A 26,760-nucleotide genomic window follows, 5' to 3' on the forward strand; every position below is an offset into this window, starting at 1 on the left:
CACCGGGGCTCCCGCGGCGGCCGCGACCTCGCGGAGCCCCGCGCCCCGGTGGCGCCCGCACCGGGCCCGCAGCGGGAGGAGCGACGCTCTCCTTCCCCGGAGATCCCTCCTCCCGTCCCCCTCGGGTCCTAAAATGGTGGGTCGGCCGCCCTCCCTCCCCTTCCTTCTACCCCTTATCCCGTCCCCTGCCCGCCCCGCGCTCCCGGAGTCCGCCTGTCGCCCCCGCCCCGGCCTCGCGGGGCAGCCGCCCCTCCGTCCGTCCCGGGCTCCGCGGGGATCCGGCACCAGGCCCGCGCCTCTCCCGGGAATACGGCAACGGCGATCCCGGGAATACGGCAACGCCGCCCCCGGCGGCCGCCCTTACCTGCACCGGGCTCACATCGCGAGGCCGGGGCCAGCGCTGCCCCCCCCGGCGCCCCTCGGCCGCCGCCTCGCCGCCGCCCTGTGCGGGGCCGCAGGTATGTCATGAGTGCCGAGCGCGGCTCCAGGTGAGCCGGGCACACCTACAGGAAGGCAGGCGGGCCGCCCTGATTGGCGTGCGGGGCCGGCGGCCGCGCTCCGACGGCACCGGGGCAGGGCAGGGCAAGGCAAGGCAAGGCAAAGCGGCCGAGGGGCCGCGGCGGACACGGCGGCTCTGGCCCCGCTCCTGGCCCCGGCTGGCCACAGCCCCTCGACACGTTGGAGCGGAAGGTATTTTCTTTTATTTATTTATTTATTTACTTACTTACTTAAATTCAGTAGTAAGAGTATGGGTGAAGGTCTTAGAGGGAAAGCCCCACGAGGAAGGCTCATTCTGTTCAGCATGGGGAAGAGTGAGGTCAGAGCTCACAGCAGTTCTGCAGCTTCCTCACGAAGGGAAGAGGAGGGACAGGCCCTGATCTCTGCTCTGTGTGACCAGGGACAGGACCCGAGGGAATGGCTGGAGCTGTGTCAGGGGAGGGTTAGGGTAGGTTTTAGGAAAAGTTCGTCACCCAGAGGGTGGTGGGGCACTGAACAGGTTCCTCTGGGCAGTGGTCACAACACCCAGCCTGACAGAGCTCCAGGAGTGTTTGGATAATGCTCTTGAGCACAGGGTGGGATTGCTGCAGTGTCATATGCAGGGCCAGGAGCTGGACTCGATGATCCTTGTGGGTCCTTTTAAGTTCCAGACATTCTGTGATTCTGTAATAACTGTGTCCCTCTTAGGTTTGGACACAGTGCTTGTTTGCTTTGCCTCTGGAGCACACCTGACCCACCACCCCAGGTGTCCGGGCCAGCTTAAGAATCAGAGATGCTTTTTATTTTTTAACCTTCCTTCATTATCCGAGTCTCTTGTTTTCCCACTCCTCAGCTTAACACGCATGAGCCCTTTGCGTTTCCTCCCAGCAGGCAGCTGGGGGGGTTCAAGGAAAAGTGTTGGGTTGTCCTAGACTTTGTAGGATTACAGGATCCCAAGCAGGATTACACCCAAGATCATCAAATAATTGTAAATTAATGAAACACCTGAATTCAGAAGAAATTGACCAGGATGTTGGTAGAAAAACTCTGTAGGCTGCATTAAAAAGCTGAATTCAAAGCTGCAATTCCTGGGCATTCTCTCTTGTAGGTACACAGGCGCTTAAAGGGATACAGGACTTATGTGAGGGTACACTTTGCCATGGTGTATTATATAGATCTTTGCTCACGAAAATTGCAAAGTGTGCAAAGAATTACTTTAGGTGGCTGAGGAAGGCATTACCTATATTATATATTCTGTTTCTGCAGCTTGATATCCAGAGTTGTTTCCTTGCTAAGTCTGTTTTTTTCTCCTAATAATTTCCTGAGGCTTGCAGGTGTTTATCCTCCAGGATGTGCTCTGAAGCTTTCAGCAAAAGAGAAAGAGCTTGGCTCAACCACCAGAGAAACCCTGCAGCCCACACCCAGGCAATCCTGAACCCTCCCTTCCCTGTGAGACCCGCGCAGAGTCTCCCAGGAAGGAAAACTCCCCTCAGAAGTGGCACACTGAGAACTCTCCCCAGCCAGCCACAGAATTATCCTTGTGCCTGCTGCTGCCTTCTGATTCAATTACTCCTTTAATTTGTTTGTGGGGGTGCCTTTTTTCAGCAGGGTGGATCAGCTCCTGCAGCTGAGATTCCCATTCCACATCACTGCATTTACAGTCAGCAGCGAGGAAAGGGATGCTTCAAATTCCCAGAAGCTGACTCTAGATCATGTCTTAGTTTGGTGTCAGACCTCTGGGACATTATATAAATAGCCAGTGCATCTTCCCACTGCATTTTCTAAGTTCCTAGCAGCTGGCAGCGGGTTGGAGTTGGTCATCCTGACTGGAAAACTGCTCGTCTTCTGTCCAGAAAAGGGCAACTTATTGTCTGAGGTGGCCTTAACATCTCCCCCTGTCCTTGGCACCTCCAGCAGCTGCAGAGGTGGTTTTCTGTTTGGTTTTGTAGATCGTATTTTGAGATAACTTGCTTTCTCTGCCCGCAGCACGGAGAGTTTGAGTGCCTGAACACATGTGGAACCCAGCACAGTGTGATCAGGAGAGGGCCTGTCACATGCTGTGAGTATCCCAGGTAGATTGGGCTGTACTGTCTCTTATCCCATCAAACTCTGGGCTGCAGCAGCTGAGTGCCTAGTATGTCCCTCTCCCTTCAAGGACATACCTCCTTGGGATGTACACATATGTATATATCCCTGGATATATATCCCTGGTATGTCCCTTCCATGCAAAGGGGCCCAGCAGCACCAAGAGCAGGGCCCTGTGCCCTGAAGTGCTCCAGCTTCCTGCAGTGCCTTGTGCTGTCATCAGGCTGAGGGGCAGCTGGGACATTAACCTCCCACTCCGACATCTTCCATGTAAACATCCCGTCCCGCTCAAGTCCTGTGCTATCACATCCTCTCTGCTCTGCCCAGACACTATTCTGGGTTTAGCTCTATATGCAGAGCACACAGCTGGGCATGACAAAATCCAGACAGGCAGCAGGACAGAACAGTAACTTGGTTGAGCTGCTGACATATCACAAGTACTGCAGAAGAGTGGAGTTGTTGAAGGGTCTTCTTAAAACTAAAATCATCTGCTTGAGCCCTCCTTGGAAAGCCAGTTTGCTTCCTTAGATGTGTTCAGCAGCTCTGCCTTACTCCAAGCAGATGCAAACTTGTGCATGTGCATGAAAAGCCTTGGTAATGATGGAAGGGAGCAGAACAGTGAGCTTGGAAGCTGCAGCACAGTAAGTTTACACAAGCAGCAAGTAAAACACCCATCCCCGGTGAGTCAGTCCTGGCCGTTTCCTTCATTTCCTCCAAGGCTCGCTGTAAACATCCAGCGGTAGCGGCCCTTCTGAAATCCAGTCGTCTCCCTTCCTGCTCCTTGTTTACAGCTTTCCTTCAGCAGGGAGCAGAGTTCCAGCCTCCTGCACTGCATTTCACTGCAGCAGGCTGATGAGAGAAGTGCAGACCCTCCCCTGGTCTCGGCTCAGCTTTGGTACCACAGTGCTCTTGTTGCTTTTATGGGTACCAGCAGCTTCTTGAGCTACAGCAGGTGCTAAGAGAGGAAAAAGCATCACAGTTGCACAATATGTTTTTTTTTTAAATCTTGAAAGCAGCCATATCATTGACAGAGGCTCTTTATCCCTACAGCCATACCTTTGGATTCAGTCTGGTAGGATGCAGTGGGGTATTTTGTTGTTTTAAGTGTGCAAACCATGCCTCAGAGATACGAGTTGGAGCTTCCCTGCTTCAGATTGAGGTGTATCTCATGCTCTGATTTCCCCACATGACAGCAGCTAGGGAGGAGGACTATTTTAGTTTTTTTTTCTTGGTTTGTTTACAGGAAGTTCTTCGTTTGTGGGAGTGAGCTTGGGTGCCCTAGTCTGAGAAACCACTTCAGTGCCAGTTGTGGATGCAGTTACAAGGGTGAACTCCTGCTGTTGTCTGGGAGAGGCATCATTTATTGCAGGTGTTCAAGAAACTATGGGCTTCACACAGACAAATACTGATTTCCATGATCTTTCCTGAAATTTGTTAAAGGAGATGTCCAGGTGGCTGTGACAGAAGAGTTTAGGAAAATACAGAACCAGGAAATCCCTGCAGGTGATACAGCCAGAAATGTTTTTCTTTGTGAAAGTAGGTATAAATCCACATTGCTGACATAACCCAATGAGTTAATAACAGTAGCTCTGAGACAAAACCCATACTGCCAAAGAACATGAACATCCCAAGACAAGAACAGACCAAAATAGGCTTCCCCTATTTCCTTCTCAAGCGCCTTCTCCTGGGAATTACAAGTAGCCTGCAGCCAACAAGTGACCTAGATACAATGCTGTGTTTGCTCTTATGGAGTAAAACCAGGAGCAAAATAATCCACACAAATTATATATCTCTATAATCCCTTTTCAACCTTATCCAGGGTTTTGGGTTGTTTGGGGTTTTTTTCATACAAAAAGCAGTAAAAATTGTTTGTACAGATGGATACCTGCATATGAGCAATGGAGGGATATTTTTTTTCATGATGAATTATGTACCAGTTACAGTGAAGGTCTACATTGGATGGATTAATTGTGAATAGCCTATTTAGTGTGTTGTACAAATTTTTTCCAAAGTAATTGCAGTGCCTGGCCTGATGTGCAAGTCAGACCATTGTGCTACACAGCTAAATTCCCCCTTCTTAACAGGGTCTGCCAGGAAAATTTAAACAAATGGACAAGGCTACAGAGTGTCTTGAGACAAAGGCTACTGTTAGGGGCATGAGAGTAAGGGATGGTCCAGAGAGTCCTTGCCTGTCAGCCACAAAAGGTGGTAGAAGAATGTTTTTATTTGCACATATCCTGTAGCCTGACACTGCCCAACAGTTCACCTGGTTATAAGCTCCTGCCTGTTATAAAAGGGATGAGGTGGTTCTGAACTTATGGATGTCAGCCTGGGGGAGGCTGATGGGCTTTCCCAGCTCAGTTTACAGCTGCAATCCAGACTGATACCAAGGAAAAATGACTACTCATGCCACAGCTTCAAAAAGATGCACGCATGAAATGTTGGTTTTGTTGACCTTCCCTGATTCTGATGGAATTGGGGGTAGGAATGGCCAGTCTCAAACAGCAAAAAACAGGCAAGATTGCCTCAAATGTTACTTTAGTTTCACTGAGGATGTAACAAATGTCATCTAGGCAGAAGGCAAGACAAACTACTGCTCAAAGCATAGTTAAAAACCAAAGAAAGAAGAAAGACATCCTACAATGCTCAAGATTTCACGTGAACAACTGCAGCAAAACATGACTCAAAACATCACATTTATTTACTTATATACTGTTTTTCGAAAGACAGTAGGAAATAGCTTCAAAGTTAGTCCTTTGAAGCTCTTTCGAATAAATATTGGGGAAAAAAGAGCTATACTGAAGGGGTTATATTCTCTGAAGCAGCTACCCAACCTTTAATGATCCATACTGTGGTGAGAGCAACCTGTTTCCTCACCAGTAGCATTTGGCAACTCAGTGATGAAATACTCAGTAGAACAATAGTAAGCTCATACATTTTTAGGAGGATTTCCCTTAGCCAAACTTGCAAAAATTACATTTGATATATGTAATGCGGTATAACATCACATTCTTTTCTTCCTCTTAAATAAACCCTATTCCCACCTGATTAATATATGGAGATTTATATGGAAGTGCATGCAGGTAAATAACACAAACTTGAATTTAAAGGTTTTTTGGTTTTTTTTCCAAAATATATAGTGCAGGGAAAGGGTGGTTTATGACCAAGAACATTAATGAGGGTGTTTTTCTGGTACTTTACACTGAATGTCAGCAAGTGTCTTTTACTGAATAAAATTACTGCAGTAATTTCTGGCCTGTAGTCCACACATATCAGGATGTCCATGGGCTACCTGAGGAGGATCCACAAAAGATACCCAGGAAATACAAGACAATACTTGTAAATAAGGATCCAAAAAATAAAAGCAGGTTGAGAAACTGCAGTGCTTGATGCTATTAAGATGCCTCCAAAAGAGCAGAAAGACATTATGGAGAAAAAACATGTACTGGGGGAATGAGTAGTGAGACAAAGAGGAAGGTAGGAAAGCTTTTAGTGGGCTTTGCCTTTTCTCCACTGTCCAAGATTTTAATTTTTGGTAATCCAGGATCACAACATTGATATACCCAGAAATACCACACACAAATTTTGGAAAATCTTAATGAGGACCGGTTATGCAAACACTTCCAAACAACTGTTCCTTTATAGCAGTCAATACAGGCAATTCCAAGCTCATTTAGAATTTCAAAGAAATCTTTGGGCTTACCATTTTTCTGCCCTGAGATGCTCCATGCAAAGCATACCCCAAGTTGCTTGTTCCTGACAGGTTCCTTTCCCAGAATGAAATCCCCAGTTGCAGCTTGCAGGGAGCCTTTGGGAGGCAGCTCTTGGTTTCCCGTGGTGCTTTTCGTTTGTTTGTTGTGGGATTCTGAACTCTGCAAAAAGCTGGATTTTTCCACAAATCCTTCTGTGATTCTTCTCTTACAGCTAAATCCTTGTGCAAATCTGAAGCAGAATCCTCATGCTGCAGTAAATGGTTGCCCAGCCCATGCTACCTTTCACATCCACATGCAGGTAATTGCTGGATTGGAGTCTCAGTCTTGCTCTTTACCTGCACCTCGCACACTGATGTTTCCCTTTCTTCCTTAGCAGTGAGAAAAAGCCTAAAGAGAGAGGATCCAGGATAAAGAGCATTGTCTACTTTTCCCCTTTGAGAAGTCCTGGATAACATTACTGGAACTCTTAAAATACTTCCACTCCATTTGGAAAATGCTAAAGCAAGAACTTGATCAGAGTCTTCCTCTGTATATGTTCCTCTGCATATATTCTGTATATGGATGTTGATGGCAATAACTTAAGTTGGGCTGGGGGCATGACACTCAAAGGTTTCTGTAGAAATGATTCTGAACAAATCAACCAATTCACTACCAGAACATCTAGAACACTTCATTCTGCCTTTCTGTTTCTTTAAGATTCAGGTAGGCCACTTACGCTGTGGTCATTTCTTCAGGCTTTCTGCTCCAGCTATGAACTCTAGAAATAAATTACTGTAAGGGAAAGGTGGAATATGGACAAAGTCACACCACTGCAAGTACTCTTATTTTAGTCTAGACTGCTGAAATAGTTGGAAACTACCTCTACAAAACTGAGCATGGAGAGCAGAAATGAAAGCAGCACACTGCCTTAGAGGGGCTTGCCAAGTACTCTGGTTCCAGCTGAAAGGGAGGATGTGGCTGTGTAGGAGCTGCACATGTGCAGGCTTTTCCCCAGGCAGGCAGCTGCAGCACCCGGGTGTGTGTAGCCAGGTGGGAGGATGACACTCAGCAGCTTTCCCCTGTGCTCAGAACAGCTGCCTCTGCCCCAGCCCCATCCTGCCCCTCCCTCTGCACTCAGAAACCACTGTGTCAGTATGTCACTTCTTCCTAGCTGGGATCCTCATATGATAATGTCCATTTAAGTCTTGTTGCTTTGGTGTAGGTCAGTAGTAAAGATGACTCAGGCCAGCGCTTCACTTTCCTTCCTCTTGTTAGCTAGACACAAAATCCAGCCCACAAATAATCTGTCCCATTCACCAATAAAGACAATTCCCTGTTCATTAAAAAATTGCACACAGAAGTCCTTAGTTTGCATTAAGGTCCTCTTCAGTAGCCGTGAAATCAAGCAGTTAAAAGTTCAGAAATCCCAAATTCTCCCTGCACTTCAGATGTAGTGTTTGGGATTTTTGTTTTGGTTCTCTTGGTGGACAGAATTACACATAGTAGCATAGCTTTTACCAGGATAACACAGTAATTTTTTATCAATTTTTGCAGAGGAGGATAAAAGAAGCTGAAATGTGCTTCCCTCTCTGTTCAGTGTCTGTGTACAAGTCCTGGCGGTGGAGATCTCTGAGCCTGGATGTGTAATGTGTAGTGCCCCCTTATGGGAAGCTATTCTGATGCTGATTCCTGGCTGCATCCAAGTGAGAGAACATGAGCCCAAACACCATTCTGTTTGTTGTACCTGCTCCTCTATGTTGGTTGTTGTCACACCAGCAGGTTTAAAGAGCAACTGCCCTTTTCCTCCCTCAGATGGTTTTTGTTAGGATTGGGCACTGCATTACTGTTAAGGCTTTCTGTCAGAGTGTTGAAGAAACATCCACCATTTTATTGTAGCTTCACCTTTTTAAAAAATAAAATCTCTGGGATTTTAGCCACCCATGGTGGTTTTCCTGGAAGCCTTAAATTTATGTAACATGAGTCCTGTAATTAGATAACCAATCTCATAATAGAAAAATGAGCACATATTCCTGAATCCCCTCCATGATGTTGGCCTCTTGTATACTGAGAGGATTCTCTGTGCCCCTCATTCCCCTCAGTTCTAGAAAAAGCACCTTTCCCATAGGATGGACTTTAAAGATGGATGTGAGCTTGCACAGAAATACAATCGGGCACACAGGGTGGGGAAGCATTGTTTGTTTGGAGTTCTGGTGCTGTTGTTGGAAGGGCAGACTGAAGCAGGATTGTTTCCTATGAGCAAAGGCACATTTTTCATGAATTGAGTTTTTCTTCTTAGTACACAAAAAGGGCCTATTTTCTGATTCACACTGTGTGATATTTTTAGTTTTCTTTGCATTTAGTTAAGAATAGCACAAGAATAATCCAGCAAATAAAACATAAAAGCAGAATGACCCTATAAAAAGAGTGGGGTTTCTGCCTCAGCAAAAAACTTGCTGCATTACTGTGGAGGCTCAGGGTGTGAAGTGGCTGTGGTAGGAGCCACATTCTTGTCCTGTGGTCAACATGCATTGTCACAGACTCTCTCTTGGGACATTTTCACACCTCCTGAGACACGTGAATTGAAGTCCCCAAGGAATCAGAGAATAAAGAAAGACCAAAAGGTGGTTTAAAAGTTGGCGTGTCACAACTGTAGGTAGATGTTTGATGTTCCATTCCCAGCACTTCCCCCTGCCTTGTTAGTGATTTTTTAAAAAAAACATGTGAAGCCCATCATCTTAGTAGGGTAGTCACATCCAACCCCAGCTACCGCTGTGCCCTGGAGCACTATCAGATTGTTCTCTGTAATTCTGGGAGTTGTCCCTCATATTCCCTGCAGGATTCCCAGCAGTGGCTTGGATATCTTTGCCTTTATCCCACATCTAGTGCTGGAATGCCTTCCTGGCAGGTCTTACAGTGAGCACATTTCATTTAGGGGCTGGTTTCCTGCTGGGGTGCTTTCATTGATGCTGAGTAAAGAAGGGGTGAGTGCTGGCTCCAGGTCTTCTCATTAGGAGCAAACAGATCAAGCTTTTCTCTGGGGTCAACCAACTGATCTTGAGTCGGATCAGAATTCCAATCAAAATCCTTATCACATATATGCCCTATGGGAATCTGCCTAGATTGTTTCAGCTGAGATACCTATTCATCAACTCAAAAAAACCCTAACTCTATGTCCTTTAGGTACTCCATTACACTAAGATTTCCTGGTGGCCTTAATTATTTCTGATGTACTGGGAAGGTCAGAATGCCTCTCTATCTTGGGAGCATTCTCTGCAGTGGATCCCAAAAGAACGGTATGGTCTGGGTTTTCTTGCATTGCCTGAGGTATCTTATGGTCCTATACCATCAGATGGTGGAGAGATGATTCTATGATCTCGCTGTGAGACTGGCCCAGGCCACAGACGTTTTAACCAGAATAAAAGCGCACCACAGAATATAAAGTGGCTGGCTGCTGCTTCTCTACATGGAAGTAGGAGATAACAGAGGAGAAAGGTTGGTTGCAGGAAGGAGGTGCCATGTGACAGCACTACAAGGTCTTGACAGCATTTACCTGCTCAACAACTGCAGGTTTCTTTGAGAGGAAAGATCAAAGTTTTCTATCCAAATAATATTTTGCATTTAAATGCTTGTATTGAAATTAGGATTTGTAAATCTATGGTAGCTTTGTTATCCAAACGCAAAACTTTTTACTCATCACCCATATGTTTAATGATCCATATGACATGTATGGATGGTTTTTAGTTTATTTTTGAAAAGGGTAGATGGATTTTTCTTTCCAAAGGCTAGCTTGGGGGATAGCTTGGCAGTTCATCCTCTACTGAGAAAGTGTGGTGATGTCTGGTTAATTTCTGGTGCAGGGAATTTCACAACCTCCCACATAATCTTTTCCAGCTCTGGCTTATGCAGAGAAAGTTTTTGCAACATCTACTCTTGTTCTTTTCTCCTGTCTTCTTCTCTTTCCTGGAAATTAAGTTGGTTAGATCTTATCTCTGTCCTTCCAGCAGTGTAATCGCTGCCTCTCTTAATAGCAACCTCTTGTGTACTGCAACAGCACTACCATGTCTTGCCCTATTTCTAGCCTTCTCCTCTAGACTCAATAAACCCAGTTGTGTTTCTTCACAGAGGTTGTTTTGCAAACCTCTTAGTACTGCAGAAGTGTTCCCACACCCAGCCTGCACCAGTCTGGCTGTTTGCTGTTCCCTGTCCCGTGCCAGTGGTGGCTTCTTGCTTCTCCCTGGCCATGTGCTGCTGCACCCCCTTCCCTGTTCCCAGTGGCTTCCCGCAGTGGGGTTGGCCAGGATTCCTGCGTGGGTGTGGGGGGCCCTGCTGGGCCAGGTGCTGGGAGCAGGTGCCAGGCCCCCAGGCCCTGCCAAGCACAGGAATCAGCATGTGCAGCTCACTCCTCGTGCATCCCAGCCCTGCCAGGAAACCAGTCTCCATGGGACTTTGGGGCTTTATCCTCAATTGCCAGGTTCAGGGAAGTCACCAGCTCTCTCCACAGGGGCTCCCAGATCACAGAATCAGAGAATGGGTTGGGTTGGAAGGGACATTAAAGCTCATCTCATTCCAGCCCCCTGCCATGGGCAGGGACACGTTCCACTATCCCAGGTTGCTCCAAGTCCCATCCAACCTGGGCTTGAGCAGTTCCAGAGATGGGGCAGCCACAGCTTCTGTGCCAGGGCCTCACCACCCTCACAGTAAAGTATTTCTTACTCGTATGTAATCTAAATCTACCCTCTCTCAGTTTGAAGCCATTCCCCCTCATCCTGTCACTCCAGGCCCTTGCAAATTGTCTCCATCTTTTTTGTAAGACCCCTCTGCATATTAAGCAGTCACGTGAGGTCTCTTCAGAGCTGCCTCTTCTCCAGGCTGAACAACCTCAGCTCTCTAGGTCTGGCCTCAGAGGAGAAGTTAATTAATTTCTGATTGATTTCTGGTAATCTGCTTTGGAGATTCTCCTAGGGGGAAGAGTTTCCAATCTTCTAAGGAGTGTGAGCATTTCAGGAACTCCTGAGGAGGAAGGGCTGATAAAGAATAGGTATAAGTCATCTCCTTCATTTTAGGAGCACCAGCTTCCAGGATCAGTTCGAGTTACGTAGCTTCCTTGTATCAGCTGTTCAGTGGAAATCATGGTCATGTGCAGTGTTACAAAGCCAAATCCTTCCAGTCTAAAAAGAGTGCAAACAGTATCTAGAGAGCTCATTATTACCAATATTCTAATTAATACTTTATTATTAATTGATAAGCAAAATTGGCACATTTTGCTGTCATTTATTTCACTCTCTTCCCAATACCCTTCTCCCCCAAATTATCCATATATCATTCCCATGTTCCCAACAGATTCAGTGACCTGATAACAGGCATTTTATCCTACTGCCTGGACAGGATAAAATGCCAAAGAGCATGGACAAGGCAGTTTCTCCCTGCTGATCCTCCCATGGGGCTTCCAGTAAGAGCTTTCTGCTACACCTGGCCACTGATCCCTGGCTATAGGAGCATTGATCCCTGGATAAGAACCTGCTCATCTCTGATTCCTTTACATGCTTTATTTGATTGAATGAGACAGTTCCTAATGGGCAGGTGACAATGGGCTAAAAAAAGCTGTATTTCCTTCAGAAACTAGAGGAAAAAAACATCCCCAAGCCTGTCAAAATTACACCATGAAATTAATCCCCAAATCTGAAAATATGTATTAAAATCAAAAAGAGTGTCTGAACTGTTTTTGATTTTGAAACTTCTTGGTAGAAATGGACACTGTTAGGTGGTAATTCTTCTGCCGTGTTTTAGGTGTCTACCTTAGGAACAGGTGAATCATGCCCTAGAAGTGCTGCTTCAATATTTGAAAAAGGGGCTTTTCTTACTTTGTTTTACAATCTCTTCTCAGTTTGTTACTACTTAAAATATTTTAGTTTATTTTTTTAAATTTAATATCCAGTTAATCTTCACTCGGGACAAGGATGGGCTAATAATATATCTTCCTCTGAGAACTGTGGTTTCAAAAAATCAGCCGTTTCATTCCTGTGATTTTGCAGTTGGTCTTCTGGAAGGGATGTGTGGAATAGAAATAGTGAAGTTGTAACACCAGAGAAGCCCAGAGGGGAAAAAGGTGAGCAAGTCAGAATCTGAAACAACACAGTCAGGAAACACAGATGATGTGGTTTCACTAAGCAGCTTGTTGGTTCACTTAGAGGGAAAGGGAATTTGTGTATGCATAGCTGTAGTTTTGCTAAGTATATATAAAAAAGGCAGATTAATTTATTGCACACACTATCCAATATAGTTATATTAGATGTTATACAATACCAATACTGTTAGAGATTTTACATGTGTGTGTGTGTGTACTGTCATAAATTCCAAATCTATGTACAGAGCAACTTTACAGAAAATGGCCTGTGTGTAGAAAGTGGTGGAATAATTAGTTTTTTTCTAACACCCAGTGATCCAGCTTTTTTAAGTTGCTGAGACAACTGTAACCCTTCAGTATAGCTAAGAAACAGCTGCAGATGGGACCTCACTTAAAGGATGGTTCCCTAATGTAAAGATTAACTCAGTGGGACGTAGACTTGAGTTCTAATTCATGTTCCTGTGGTTGTCTCCCAACCCTAAGCCAGGTTTAGAGGTTCTTCATCATAGATATTTTATTCTCTCTGCTGTATTTGCTTTCCCCTCTCACTGAGCCTTTGTCGAGAGCAACTAATGAGTTGCATTCAGTGCCCCTTTTCATGTATAGGCTCTTACAAAAGCTGTATTTAAAAGTAGAAGTGTGTTCACAAACTTTACTCATGAAAAGGGTGATAGACTGAGGGATAAAAGTAATTTTGTTGGGCAGAAATTAATTTACAGTAGATAAACACACTGTTATTCAAAGTAAGCAGCATCCAAGCTATTCTTGGAATGGCATTTGTCTTCAATAAATATTTCACATAATACATGCAAGTTATTCATGGAATGGAATTCATTTTTCATAGAAGTTTTACATAATGTTGGACACTTAGGACTCCCAGAAATTAAAGATTTGATAACAGCATGGTCTCTCATTTTGTTTTCCATGATTTTGATCTGAGAGCTACAAAAGTGGTTGTAATGTGAGGGTTTCTCTTTTTTTAGTTCCAGACCCTCTGAACATTTCCAGTCAACTGCTGTACATGCAGGCCTACTAATAAACCTTTGCCTTCCTTTGTGACCTCTCAGAGATCACTCAGTATGTGTCTTAGTGCCCTGCTCCAAAAAGTCAGCAGCTTGTAAATTGGGAATATGCGATGTGTCTGTGATGACTTCACTTTTGGGAGGTATGGGATGCTATTTTAAAGCATAGCATAACTGGGGCACCTTTATTTGTTGCAGGTACTGATGACAAATTCCCCTGAAAGCTCAGACATTATTCCTTGGGAAAAGTGAGTGTCAGGAGCCTGGTTATGGAGCCATGGGGCCATTTATGGACAGCCTTTGCTGGAGGTAGGTGTGGGCCACAGCAAACTTCAGCCAGGTTGGAGCAGGAGATAATTTGCTTACTAATTCATGGCACTAAATGTGCATTTTACAATTATTTACAGTGCAATTCAGTGGAAGAATGAATCAGGTCATTGGTATTTAGTCTGAATCAGAGTTGTGAAACTCAAGTGACTGTGCAGGAGGGAGGTTACCATGATGATGTGCATAATCCAGGGAAAACATGTCCTTGTGCTTACACCTTTCCTTGTATTTCTTCTTGCTTATGTAGAAAACCTGAAAGATTGAAAGGCTTTGAAAAATTCCCTAAATGAAATTGCTGCTTGTCATCCCTGGATGCAATTCTGAGATTAAAAAAAAACCAAACAGTTTTTGTACAGTTTTGTAATTTCCTGGGACAGCCCCAAAATAAGTGGTGGCTTTGTCCATTTTTTCAGAGTACTGCTGCAGTTGTGATCATCATAAAGAAAAGAAAACACACAAATGAACCATGCAAAGTAAGATAGTTTGTGGTTAGACTTAATGACCTTACAGGTCCTTTCCAGCCTAAAATACTCTGAGTAGTTTTGTTTGACCTCATTGCAGCCTTCCAGCATCTGAAGGGAACCTACAGGAAACATGGAGAGAGACTATTGACAAGGGCCTGGAGTGACAAGACCAGGGGGAATGGTTTCACAATGAGAGAGAGGAAGTTTAGACTGCATATTAGGAAGAAATTCCCTGTGAGGCTGGTGAGGCCCTGGCACAGGGTGCCCAGAGCAGCTGTGGCTGCCCCATCCCTTGAAGTGTCCAGGCCAGGCTGGATGGGGCTGTGAGCAAGCTGGGGTGGTGGAAGATGTCTCTGCCCATGGCAGGGAGGTTGGAACCAGATGACCTTTAAAAGTTTCTTCCAACCCAAACCATTCTATTCTGTAAACCCTTTCTGTACTTCTGCCTTTGGATGGAGCAAAGTCTTCAGGGAACAATATCCCCACCATTTCCTGCCCACAACAGCAGTTGGTCAGGCACCAAGGAGCATGTCATATGCCTCAGTAAGTGATTTTAGTTTACCAAATAGATATTTTTGCTTCTGAATAAATCTCTAAATTTTTTAATTATACTTTCCACCTTTGTGTCAGAATCACTGTCTTTTGGTAGTGGCCAGTATTCAGCATGTGTCTCAGGCATGGTTTTTGACCACTATAAACATATTTTGCACACTTCTGGGTAACTGCTCATGGCTGGTGTCCTGGCAAATTTTGGTCTCTGCAGGACATGACTTCTAAAAGTACAGGCTGGCCAAACTGCAACGGGTAAGGAAGCTGTGAGGAACCCTGGCTGCTTTGCCTGCCAGCAGACTTGTTCAGGCTCCCTGCATTCAGCTTGCCTTGATTCATGCAGGAAGGGGCAGCTATACCAGACACAGGACCATTTCCTTTCTGTGGCACTGACTTGGAAAATTCCAAGGCTTTGTTTCTTACACAAAAAGTAAGACAGGGAGCTGTAGAGAAGTTTAAATAACTGCTGCCAGGCATTTAGAGCACTCATTCGTGATTATGGTTTCCCATTTGGTACCAGGGATGATTAAACTCGGCTAAGTCTCTCCTCTGCTTCCCTCATTTTCCTCCTGTCACACTGACACAGCTGTTTGTGTGTCTGTAGAGTGGATTGGATCAGGAACTGATCCAGCTAAAAATAGCCAAGGGTAGAGTGGGAAACTTACTTTTCAGCCACTGAAATATGCATTGTGCTGCAGCTGCACACAGAGCTGGACTGGCACAAGCAGAGATCAGGAGGAAGTGACCACAATTACACACAGAAGAGGAGATGAGGCTTTTGGAGGAAAAGGAGGTGGAACCAGAGCTCCAATAGGACGAGCAGAGTAGTACAAACCTGCACCTCCACTCCTCAGAGTTACTTAGCAAGAGATGAGCACTGATTCTAGCTGTGTGACATCTGCTCGGAGAAGATTTCTAAACTGCACTGCCTCTGGAGATACTCCCCTTATGCAAAAAAGGGGCACATTTCTGTTTAACGCCTCTGTTCTGCTTTCTCTTAACTCCATGCTGCTCCCCCCAGGCTCCTGTTTGATGTCATGGATTGCATCATGGCATTACCAACTTAAGGATTCCTGAGATGTTTGTTACCACCCACCCCAGACTGCAATTTTCCCTCACTTGTGCCAGCCTTGCTGTTTGTGGAGCTGTGATGAGCACTGGATGAGAGAAGCAACCTGAATTAAAAATAACCCAGTGGCATGGCTGGGGATGGCAAGAGCTTTAGCCATCCAGTATAATCTGCAGTCACAAAGCAGCAGGAGCTGTTTGCTATCTCAGGAGGTCATGAAAGCCCAACCTCAGAGATGCAAGATTCAATAAAAGGAGTATGTACCTTTCAGCCAGTGAAGGAGTCTGGGGAATGAGGAGGCAGGAACCCTTTGTCCATGTTCATAAGGGACACAAGAGTAAACCTCACTCTGCCCCGATGGCAGCACAAAACATTTTCACACAGGCTTTGCTTTAACAGTCCTTCACATGATGCTTTTGGAACAAAAGTTAGTGGCAGTGTGTGCTGTTCTGCTGAGGGATGTTCTTTATTCTGTGAATTAGAGAGAAGCTACCTGGATTTTTAAGGGTCCTGCAAATATGGGGGCTGTGCTATCACCAAGAAAGGGAATAAAAGAGCCTTGTTCACAGACAGCTTCATGGTACAGAGTGAAGTAACAACTTGTGGATGCATTCCAGAAGACGATGTATTACTCTGCTCTAAAGAAACAATGCCACTGCTGTGATGCACCAGCACTAACATTCATGATCACACCAGCAGTGACATCACTTTCATCTACTCACAGACTTGGACAAAGCATCTGTAATTAGTCATTCTCTCTTGTATTCCAAGCCGTGTCTGGTTTTCTTCTGACATCTCTCTTCTGTTCGTGGTTCATGCCTCCTGGGTTGAGTATTTTTAAGTACCAGTCATTTCCTTTTTCTTTCCTCCTGCTTCTGACTTGGCACTTCAATGCTTCTCTCTCCAGGAATGCTCCTGCTAGGAAGTGACTGACTTGAGCACTGATGGCAGAGGTGGTGAATCCAGAGACTCAGAGCCTGAGGAGTTTCAGGATCTTCTCAGGTTACATTTCTAGAGGAAGGAACTAACTTTCTCTCTACATGCATTCGTGGCTCTGGTCACAACGAGGTGGAAGATGCAGGTGAAACCCACAGTCATATTGGCAGCTGCATCCCAAATTAGCCAAAGGAAAGCAAGTACTTGAAGCTCAGGACAGGATGTGGCTGCCCTGAGGTAAATCCTGAGTGCTTTCACAGCAACCCCTGTCCTCAGGACAGCCCTGACAGGTAACATCAAGGCTGACCATGCCAGGGAACTCGGATTCAAGAATCCAGACCAAATACCATCATGTTTTGCCATGTTCTTTCACATGTTCATATTCTCTAAGAATATGAGGAGTTGTGTTCATTGATCTTAATTCTCCTTCTCTAGACACAAGAAAAATGTTCTGTTTCAGTCCCTTGCTCCCTGCATTCCCATTGCTGCTTCTCCCAGAAATTGTAAAAATACCTTTTCAGTAAAGCATCTTGTGGTTCCTGTTTCATCCTACATTCACATAAAAGCTTGATCGTGTCCAAAGAATTAGGAAGATGCCTGAAAATCCCTCTTATGTGTTCTATATGTAAACTCTGTTTTTCCTGTTTTGCTTGGTATTTCTGCCTGAAGGCATCAGGAGAAATCCAGAGGTCATCTGTTAAAGAAACAAGGCAAGAAAAGAAAGCAATTGACCAGCAAAGAGGCACCTTCTTAAGTAAAACAGCCAGGTGCAGAGCTGTGGGAAGAAACTTCCCAGTCCCTGTACTGGAAAAGAACTGCTAAGGCTGGGAAAAGGGAAATGGAAGGACACACAAACACCTGTTAAAAGCTCTGCCATCTGTAAAAGCAGGGACACATTCTGCATGCTTGGAGGTGCTCTGGGGTAAGAAAGGCAAGGCTGCCCTTTCATGAGGGGAAACACTGACAAGACAGGGACTGACACAGAGAAGTCTCCTCTGTGGTTCTGTGCTTGAAGATGGGAAAGCACAAACACCTCAGCCACAGTCAGGCAGAGTTCAGCTGTGTTGTGGGGAAGGTCAGCTGGAGGGAGAGACAGAGCAGAAAATGGCCCAAGGCAACAAATGAGCAGCAATGGCAATTGCAAGAGCTCCAGAAAGCAAAAAGAAGCAAATCCAGGTATGAAGGATCATTGGGGGGGATGGTCTGGAAAGTGGTGACCCTTCTCCCATGCAGCTGTTATCACCCCCAAATTACATCTTCCCAGCAGCTTCAGGAAGTCCAGCCCTCCCCCAGTCTTCCTTCCTAGTTGTTCATCCCATTTCAATCCCTTCCTCTCCCCCTTCCCCTCACGTGGTGGTCTGGTTTAGCCATTCACCACTGCAATGGCAAAGTGCTTTGGGACACCTTGACTTTGCCTCTGTTGCGTCTTCTGGCCTCCCTTTGCTCAGTCTCCTGAAATTTCCTGTATTTCCTTTTTTTCTTTTCAGAGATGGGGGCTCCAGCTGATGTGTCTCTGGCTATTCAGACCAGTGTTGCTGAGATGAAAAAGAAACAGTCTGAAAGAAAAGTCTCCTGTGCATGCAGAGACACTTTTGTTCAATACATCTCAAAAAATATTTTAGAGAATAGACATAAAATACTTCTAAAAATGTACTGAACACACAAAACACATCTCTTGTCCAAGATCAAAAGAAATATGTTTTTCCAGTCACAATGAAGCAAAGGGTATAAAAAGCTGTATTTCAGTCATCATTATTACATGTATTTTCTTTCCAGCAGCGGACTGGAAAACTGGATCCCATATAAGCCAGGTGGCACTGAGAAAACAATCTCCTCAGAACCAGATTCTTCTGCTAGTAGGATGCTGTGTCTCTGCAGAAAAAAAAAAAAAAAAATAAAAAGCAAACCACTTTCCCTCATACAGGAATGGTGAGCACTGAATGCCCTCCTCTGGCTTTTCAGATTCTTTCTGAAATGTGAGAAAATTAAGACCAATTCTAAGAATGTCCCTCAACTCTAGATTCTTGAGCTGAGAAACTGATGGGAAACTAACTCTGGGGAGGGAAGGGAGGGAGAGGGGGAGGGGAAAGGAAGGGAAGGTGCGGGAAGGGAAGGTGCGGGAAGGTGCGGGAAGGTGCGGGAAGGTGCGGGAAGGGAAGGTGCGGGAAGGGAAGGGAAGGGAAGGGAAGGGAAGGGAAGGGAAGGGAAGGGAAGGGAAGGGAAGGGAAGGGAAGGGAAGGGAAGGGAAGGTGCGGGAAGGGAAGTTGCGGGAAGGTGCGGGAAGGGAAGGTGCGGGAAGGTGCGGGAAGGTGCGGGAAGGTGCGGGAAGGTGCGGGAAGGTGCGGGAAGGGAAGGTGCGGGAAGGGAAGGGAAGGGAAGGGAAGGGAAGGGAAGGGAAGGGAAGGGAAGGGAAGGGAAGGGAAGGGAAGGGAAGGGAAGGGAAGGGAAGGGAAGGGAAGGGAAGGGAAGGGAAGGGAAGGGAAGGTGCGGGAAGGGAAGGGAAGGGAAGGGAAGGGAAGGGAAGGGAAGGGAAGGGAAGGGAAGGGAAGGGAAGGGAAGGGAAGGGAAGGGAAGGGAAGGGAAGGTGCGGGAAGGGAAGGGAAGGTGCGGGAAGGGAAGGGAAGGGAAGGTGGGGGAAGGGAAGGTGCGGGAAGGTGCGGGAAGGTGCGGGAAGGGAAGGGAAGGGAAGGGAAGGGAAGGGAAGGGTGCGGGAAGGGAAGGGAAGGTGCGGGAAGGGAAGGGAAGGGAAGGGAAGGGAAGGGAAGGTGCGGGAAGGGAAGGGAAGGGAAGGGAAGGGAAGGGAAGGGAAGGGAAGGTGCGGGAAGGTGCGGGAAGGTGCGGGAAGGGAAGGGAAGGGAAGGGAAGGGAAGGGAAGGGAAGGGAAGGGAAGGGAAGGGAAGGTGCGGGAAGGGAAGGGAAGGTGCGGGAAGGGAAGGGAAGGTGCGGGAAGGGAAGGGAAGGGAAGGGAAGGGAAGGTGCGGGAAGGTGCGGGAAGGGAAGGGAAGGTGCGGGAAGGTGCGGGAAGGGAAGGGAAGGTGCGGGAAGGTGCGGGAAGGGAAGGGAAGGTGCGGGAAGAGAAGCGAAGGTGCGGAAGGGAAGGGAAGGTGCGGGAAGGGAACGGAAGGTGCGGGAAGGGAAGGGAAGGTGCGGGAAGGGAAGGGAAGGTGCGGGAAGGGAAGGTGCGGGAAGGGAAGGTGCGGGAAGGGAAGGTGCGGGAAGGGAAGGTGCGGGAAGGGAAGGGAAGGTGCGGGAAGGGAAGGGAAGGTGCGGGAAGGGAAGGGAAGGTGCGGGAAGGGAGGGTGCGGGAAGGGAAGGTGAGGGAAGGGAAGGTGCGGGAAGGTGCGGGAAGGGAAGGTGCGGGAAGGGAAGGGAAGGGAAGGGAAGGGAAGGGAAGGGAAGGGAAGGTGCGGGAAGGGAAGGGAAGGTGCGGGAAGGGAAGGTGCGGGAAGGGAAGGTGCGGGAAGGGAAGGTGCGGGAAGGGAAGGGAAGGTGCGGGAAGGGAAGGTGCGGGAAGGGAAGGGAAGGGAAGGTGCGGGAAGGGAAGGGAAGGGAAGGGAAGGTGCGGGAAGGGAAGGTGCGGGAAGGGAAGGTGCGGGAAGGTGCGGGAAGGGAAGGTGCGGGAAGGGAAGGGAAGGTGCGGGAAGGGAAGGTGCGGGAAGGGAAGGTGCGGGAAGGGAAGGGAAGGTGCGGGAAGGGAAGGGAAGGGAAGGTGCGGGAAGGGAAGGGAAGGTGCGGGAAGGGAAGGGAAGGTGCGGGAAGGGAAGGGAAGGGAAGGTGCGGGAAGGGAAGGTGCGGAAAGAGAAGGGAAAGGTGCGGAAAGGGAAGGGAAGGTGCGGGAAGGGAAGGGAAGGTGCGGGAAGGGAAGGGAAGGTGCGGGAAGGGAAGGGAAGGTGCGGGAAGGGAAGGGAAGGTGCGGGAAGGGAAGGTGCGGGAAGGGAAGGGAAGGTGCGGGAAGGGAAGGGAAGGGAAGGTGCGGGAAGGGAAGGGAAGGGAAGGGAAGGGAAGGGAAGGGAAGGTGCGGGAAGGGAAGGGAAGGGAAGGGAAGGGAAGGGAAGGGAAGGGAAGGGAAGGGAAGGGAAGGGAAGGGAAGGGAAGGGAAGGGAAGGGAAGGTGCGGGAAGGGAAGGGAAGGGAAGGTGCGGGAAGGGAAGGGAAGGTGCGGGAAGGGAAGGGAAGGTGCGGGAAGGGAAGGTGCGGGAAGGGAAGGGAAGGGAAGGTGCGGGAAGGGAAGGTGCGGGAAGGGAAGGGAAGGGAAGGGAAGGGAAGGTGCGGGGAAGGTGCGGGAAGGGAAGGGAAGGGAAGGTGCGGGAAGGGAAGGGAAGGTGCGGGGAAGGGAAGGTGCGGGAAGGGAAGGGAAGGGAAGGTGCGGGAAGGGAAGGTGCGGGAAGGGAAGGGAAGGGAAGGAAGGGAAGGGAAGGTGCGGGAAGGGAAGGGAAGGTGCGGGAAGGGAAGGGAAGGTGCGGGAAGGGAAGGTGCGGGAAGGGAAGGGAAGGGAAGGTGCGGGAAGGGAAGGTGGGGGAAGGGAAGGGAAGGGAAGGGAAGGGAAGGGAAGGGAAGGGAAGGGAAGGGAAGGGAAGGTGCGGGAAGGGAAGGGAAGGGAAGGGAAGGGAAGGGAAGGGAAGGGAAGGGAAGGGAAGGGAAGGGAAGGGAAGGGAAGGGAAGGGAAGGGAAGGTGCGGGAAGGGAAGGGAAGGGAAGGGAAGGGAAGGGAAGGGAAGGGAAGGTGCGGGAAGGGAAGGGAAGGAAGGGAGGAAGGGAAGGGAAGGGAAGGGAAGGGAAGGGAAGGGAAGGTGCGGGAAGGGAAGGGAAGGGAAGGGAAGGGAAGGGAAGGGAAGGTGCGGGAAGGGAAGGGAAGGTGCGGGAAGGGAAGGGAAGGTGCGGGAAGGTGCGGGAAGGGAAGGGAAGGGAAGGGAAGGGAAGGGAAGGTGCGGGAAGGGAAGGGAAGGGAAGGGAAGGGAAGGGAAGGGAAGGGAAGGGAAGGGAAGGGAAGGGAAGGGAAGGGAAGGGAAGGGAAGGGAAGGGAAGGGAAGGGAAGGGAAGGGAAGGGAAGGTGCGGGAAGGGAAGGGAAGGGAAGGGAAGGGAAGGGAAGGGAAGGGAAGGGAAGGGAAGGGAAGGTGCGGGAAGGGAAGGGAAGGTGCGGGAAGGGAAGGGAAGGGAAGGGAAGGGAAGGGAAGGGAAGGGAAGGGAAGGTGCGAAGGGAAGGGAAGGGAAGGAAGGTGCGGGAAGGGAAGGGAAGGGAAGGGAAGGGAAGGTGCGGGAAGGGAAGGGAAGGTGCGGAAGGGAAGGGAAGGTGCGGGAAGGGAAGGGGAAGGTGCGGGAAGGGAAGGTGCGGGAAGGAAGGGAAGGTGCGGGGAAGGGAAGGTGGGTGAAGGGAAGGTGCGGGAAGGGAAGGGAAGGTGCGGGAAGGGAAGGGAAGGTGCGGGAAGGGAAGGGAAGGTGCGGGAAGGGAAGGTGCGGGAAGGGAAGGGAAGGTGCGGGAAGGGAAGGGAAGGTGCGGGAAGGGAAGGTGCGGGAAGGGAAGGTGCGGGAAGGGAAGGTGCGGGAAGGGAAGGTGCGGGAAGGGAAGGGAAGGGAAGGTGCGGGAAGGGAAGGTGCGGGAAGGGAAGGTGCGGGAAGGGAAGGGAAGGTGCGGGAAGGTGCGGGAAGGGAAGGTGCGGGAAGGGAAGGGAAGGGAAGGTGCGGGAAGGGAAGGTGCGGGAAGGGAAGGGAAGGGAAGGTAAGGTGCGGGAAGGGAAGGTGCGGGAGGGGAAGGTGCGGGAAGTGAAGGTGCGGGAAGGGAAGGGAAGGTGGGGGAAGGGAAGGTGCGGGAAGGGAAGGTGCGGGAAGGGAAGGGAAGGTGCGGGAAGGGAAGGTGCGGGAAGGGAAGGGGAAGGGATGCGGGAAGGGAATGGAAGGTGCGGGAAGGGAAGGTGCGGGAAGGGAAGGTGCGGGAAGGGAAGGGAAGGTGCGGGAAGGGAAGGGAAGGGAAGGTGCGGGAAGGGAAGGGAAGGTGCGGGAAGGGAAGGGAAGGTGCGGGAAGGGAAGGTGCGGGAAGGGAAGGGAAGGTGCGGGAAGGGAAGGGAAGGTGCGGGAAGGGAAGGGAAGGGAAGGTGCGGGAAGGGAAGGGAAGGTGCGGGAAGGGAAGGTGCGGGAAGGGAAGGTGCGGGAAGGGAAGGTGCGGGAAGGGAAGGTGCGGGAAGGGAAGGTGCGGGAAGGGAAGGTGCGGGAAGGGAAGGGAAGGTGCGGGAAGGGAAGGTGCGGGAAGGTGCGGGAAGGGAAGGTGCGGGAAGGGAAGGGAAGGTGCGGGAAGGGAAGGTGCGGGAAGGGAAGGTGCGGGAAGGGAAGGGAAGGTGCGGGAAGGGAAGGGAAGGTGCGGGAAGGGAAGGGAAGGGAAGGGAAGGGAAGGGAAGGGAAGGGAAGGGAAGGGAAGGGAAGGGAAGGGAAGGGAAGGGAAGGGAAGGGAAGGGAAGGGAAGGGAAGGGAAGGGAAGGGAAGGGAAGGGAAGGGAAGGGAAGGGAAGGGAAGGGAAGGGAAGGGAAGGGAAGGGAAGGGAAGGTGCGGGAAGGGAAGGTGCGGGAAGGGAAGGTGCGGGAAGGGAAGGTGCGGGAAGGGAAGGGAAGGTGCGGGAAGGGAAGGTGCGGGAAGGGAAGGTGCGGGAAGGGAAGGGAAGGTGCGGGAAGGGAAGGTGCGGGAAGGGAAGGTGCGGGAAGGGAAGGGAAGGTGCGGGAAGGGAAGGGAAGGGAAGGTGCGGGAAGGGAAGGTGCGGGAAGGGAAGGGAAGGGAAGGTGCGGGAAGGGAAGGGAAGGTGCGGGAAGGTGCGGGAAGGGAAGGGAAGGTGCGGGAAGGGAAGGGAAGGTGCGGGAAGGGAAGGGAAGGGAAGGGAAGGTGCGGGAAGGGAAGGGAAGGTGCGGGAAGGTGCGGGAAGGGAAGGGAAGGGAAGGGAAGGGAAGGTGCGGGAAGGGAAGGGAAGGGAAGGGAAGGTGCGGGAAGGGAAGGGAAGGGAAGGGAAGGTGCGGGAAGGGAAGGGAAGGTGCGGGAAGGGAAGGTGCGGGAAGGGAAGGTGCGGGAAGGGAAGGTGCGGGAAGGGAAGGGAAGGGAAGGTGCGGGAAGGGAAGGGAAGGGAAGGGAAGGGAAGGGAAGGGAAGGGAAGGGAAGGGAAGGGAAGGGAAGGGAAGGGAAGGGAAGGGAAGGGAAGGGAAGGGAAGGGAAGGGAAGGGAAGGGAAGGGAAGGGAAGGGAAGGGAAGGGAAGGGAAGGGAAGGGAAGGGAAGGGAAGGGAAGGGAAGGGAAGGGAAGGGAAGGGAAGGGAAGGGAAGGGAAGGGAAGGGAAGGGAAGGGAAGGTGGGTCAGGATAACAACACCAGAGCAACAGATTTTATTTCAGAGACATCATTCATCCATTTGTCTCTCTCAGGTATTTCTAAAGTGCCACAGTCCTACTGCTGGATCTGAGCTCTGCTAGCACAACAGAAATTTACAGTATTCTACATCCCAGAGCTGGCAGCAGCATTTGGGCACCAGCTGGTAACCACACATCTGGCATGGAGCGTGCTAGGGATGCTCTGCTGGAATTAGAGTAACTAATTTGCTTTTTCCAGTAGCCTCCCAATATGACCCTGAGGGAGGAGCTGACTGGTAGAGAAGCCAGCAAGGTGGCTGCTGTCAAAGTGAACCTTCTGGTTCTTTCCTTTTTATAACTCCTCAATACCTTCTGAATTTGTCTCATAAGTTAATCATGAAGTGATTAAATCCCAGGAAGAAGAGAAGTATACCCTGTAACTTCTGCAACAGCAAAGGAAGGGTTGGTAGCCAGATTCTCCTCTCCGTCTCCATGACCACAAAAAGTAAAGGGCAACTGGGCCAGGGGAAATTAATTATTTCAGCCAAGTGACACTGAACAGTCAAAACAAACAATGGCTTTGGAAAGGAACTCCAGTTATGTGCTTACATTGGTGAGCAATCCCATCCTAGCTGCTAGGGAACAGCTGTGAACCCTAAGGCCACTTTGATTTGGCATAGTTTAAATAAATTAATAAAGATCTTAGAAATAAATCCATGTCAATCCTTTTAATTTATAGAGCATTGCTAAGTACACACAGCACTTCACAAAGCATGGAGAAAGGAAAACAAATACCCTGAGGGTTGATATGAAGGGGCAGACACATCTCATGAGGAAGGGTGAGAAAACATCTGCACCTTGGCCATGTGGCAAATGGCATCTGTTTCTAGTTCCAGGGAAAGAGGATGACTGGGCAGAACTACCCCCTGGAACCCCCCCACAATTCCAGTCCATGCCTGGCATGCATTGGGAGGAGGTGACTGAAAAGCACAAAGGCATCACTATGTCCAGATACCTGTAATCCAGGGGACCTAGTGCGGTCACACCTTCGTCCACTCCCTTGTAGCTCAGGCCTGGAGCAGGAGCTGCACCTTGGATCGCACCCAGACCACACCCAGGGATGCTGCCAGCACCCGTGCCCCTCTGGTGAGACATCAGGAGAAATTGTGACTGAAGCCACAGCAGCAGCACTGGAAAGGTTTCTCCCCCAAGTAGGTGAGGGCAGAGCTGTCACTCAAGGAAGTCCCACCCTTGGCTCTCTGCTCCACCGCAGCATCCCTGCTCCTCCAAAACCTTCTGGGACCGAGTCTCTGGGAGAAGGGACACATCCCCGTCACAGCTTGGAGGAGAAGCTGCCCTCATGAGAAAGTCCCTACAGAGCTCTGCTGCCCGCAGCCCATCCCGCTAGAGACCGGGCTTTCCTTAAACACCTTCAGTTGTCCACCTCCTCCCTGGGCAGCCCTTTCCAGCACCTAATCACCCTTCCAGTGAAGAAATTCTTCCTAATGTCCAATCTGAACCTTCCCTGGCAGTTTGAGGCAGTTTCCTCTCATTCTATCCTTTGTTCCCTGGGAGCAGAGCCCAACCCCCGCAGCTGTCCCCTCCTGTCAGGGAATTGTGCAGAGCCAGAAGGTTCCCCCTGAGCCTCCTTTTCTCCAGGCTGAGCCCCCCCAGCTCCTCCTCATCAGATTTGTGTGCCAGACTTCTCCATCTCTGTTCCCTTCTCTGGACATGCTCCAGCCCCTCAATGTCCATTTTGCAGTGAAGGTCCCAGAACTGGACACAGGATTTGAGGTGTGGCCTCAGCATTGTCCAGTACAGGGCTGTCCTGCAGCCCCTGCTCTGCAGTGCAGCCTTCACAAGCTACCTTGCACTGCCACATTTTTCTGTTGTTTCAGTTGTTCTCTTCACTTGACACTCCCCAGCATCTCTTTATATTACAATTGTCTCTGACTACTCCCTCACATTCCACCCCCAGAAAGAAAGAGAAAGCTCTGTGGAGACCTTATTGTGGCCTTTCAATATAAATAGTTTCCTCTCCATCTTTCATGTTGGCTCCCTTCAGATACAGCACAGGGTATATCTTACCTGCCAATGTTTTAAGAACCCTCTGGCTTTTCAGGTGGGACATTTTCTAATGGCATCAGTAGGTTTTAATTCTGCCAGCCACTCCTGGCAAGACTGTGAGGGATGTCTGCCTGCATTGAGTGCAATGCAGTTTCCTTGAGTACCAGGTGGTGGCAGGTTTGGAGTATATTAAATCAGTCCTTTCTATCTGTTTTGCAATGGAACCAAACTGTTCCTATGCAGGTTAAAGATGAAATTGCAACTGTTTCATACCTCTGATGCCACTTAAATGGCTTCAATTTAAAATGCAAAATCTCTACTTTTGAGTATAATTAAATGTCCCTAAGCTGAAGTTATCAGCTATCAGCTGTTCTTATTCCTTTTCTGCTAAATCAAACTTTATCAACTAGACTTTTTGGGGAAGGGCTATTTATGACTGTGTCTACCTATTTAAACTAATTAAGTGCTATTGATTTAAAACATCTGTATGTGGATTTAATTCCTGTAAGGTCTGCTGTACCATGCAAAATAGCCACAGTATTTATTAGTATTTCCATAGAATTTAGGGGGGTACCAACACATTAAGTAAAACTGGGCTTTCTGAGGGAGGGTGGGCACAAAGGATGCTTGTG

At 49.1% G+C, this 26,760-nt stretch overlaps 1 protein-coding gene and 1 long non-coding RNA gene across 10 annotated transcripts in view; one reads left to right on the top strand and one right to left on the bottom strand.

The window, feature by feature from the left end:
• Nucleotides 1–2,328, bottom strand: part of LOC102110859 (uncharacterized) — a 35,719-nt gene extending 33,391 nt beyond the window's left edge. Inside the window, exon 1 of one of the 3 annotated variants that reach the window (XM_014261226.2) lies at nt 729–2,328. The gene's annotated coding sequence lies outside the window, so the exon portion shown is untranslated. Of the gene's footprint in view, nt 1–364; nt 489–728 lie in introns of those variants that run through there. The other 2 variants (XM_088055681.1, XM_088055680.1) reach the window with 2 other exon arrangements.
• Nucleotides 370–24,774, top strand: LOC106628692 (uncharacterized). Of its 7 annotated transcripts, none has more exons than XR_015772582.1 (10): nt 513–690; nt 2,464–2,536; nt 3,806–3,931; nt 6,487–6,573; nt 6,649–6,977; nt 12,287–12,360; nt 13,599–13,709; nt 16,717–17,921; nt 18,233–18,674; nt 24,137–24,774. It is a non-coding gene; the product is annotated as an uncharacterized LOC106628692 (long non-coding RNA). The 7 variants fall into 7 exon arrangements; XR_015772580.1 differs by lacking the exon at nt 3,806–3,931 and having other exon boundaries at nt 514–690; nt 16,717–16,982; nt 17,415–17,921; XR_015772579.1 differs by lacking the exons at nt 513–690; nt 3,806–3,931 and adding an exon at nt 370–458.
• Nucleotides 24,775–26,760: the final 1,986 nt, after the last annotated feature.

This window comes from Pseudopodoces humilis, chromosome 5 (assembly GCF_049639895.1).
Source record: "Pseudopodoces humilis isolate 2021_Gansu_Grassland_sample_001 chromosome 5, ASM4963989v1, whole genome shotgun sequence".
In the NCBI taxonomy this organism is placed as follows: domain Eukaryota; kingdom Metazoa; phylum Chordata; class Aves; order Passeriformes; family Paridae; genus Pseudopodoces; species Pseudopodoces humilis.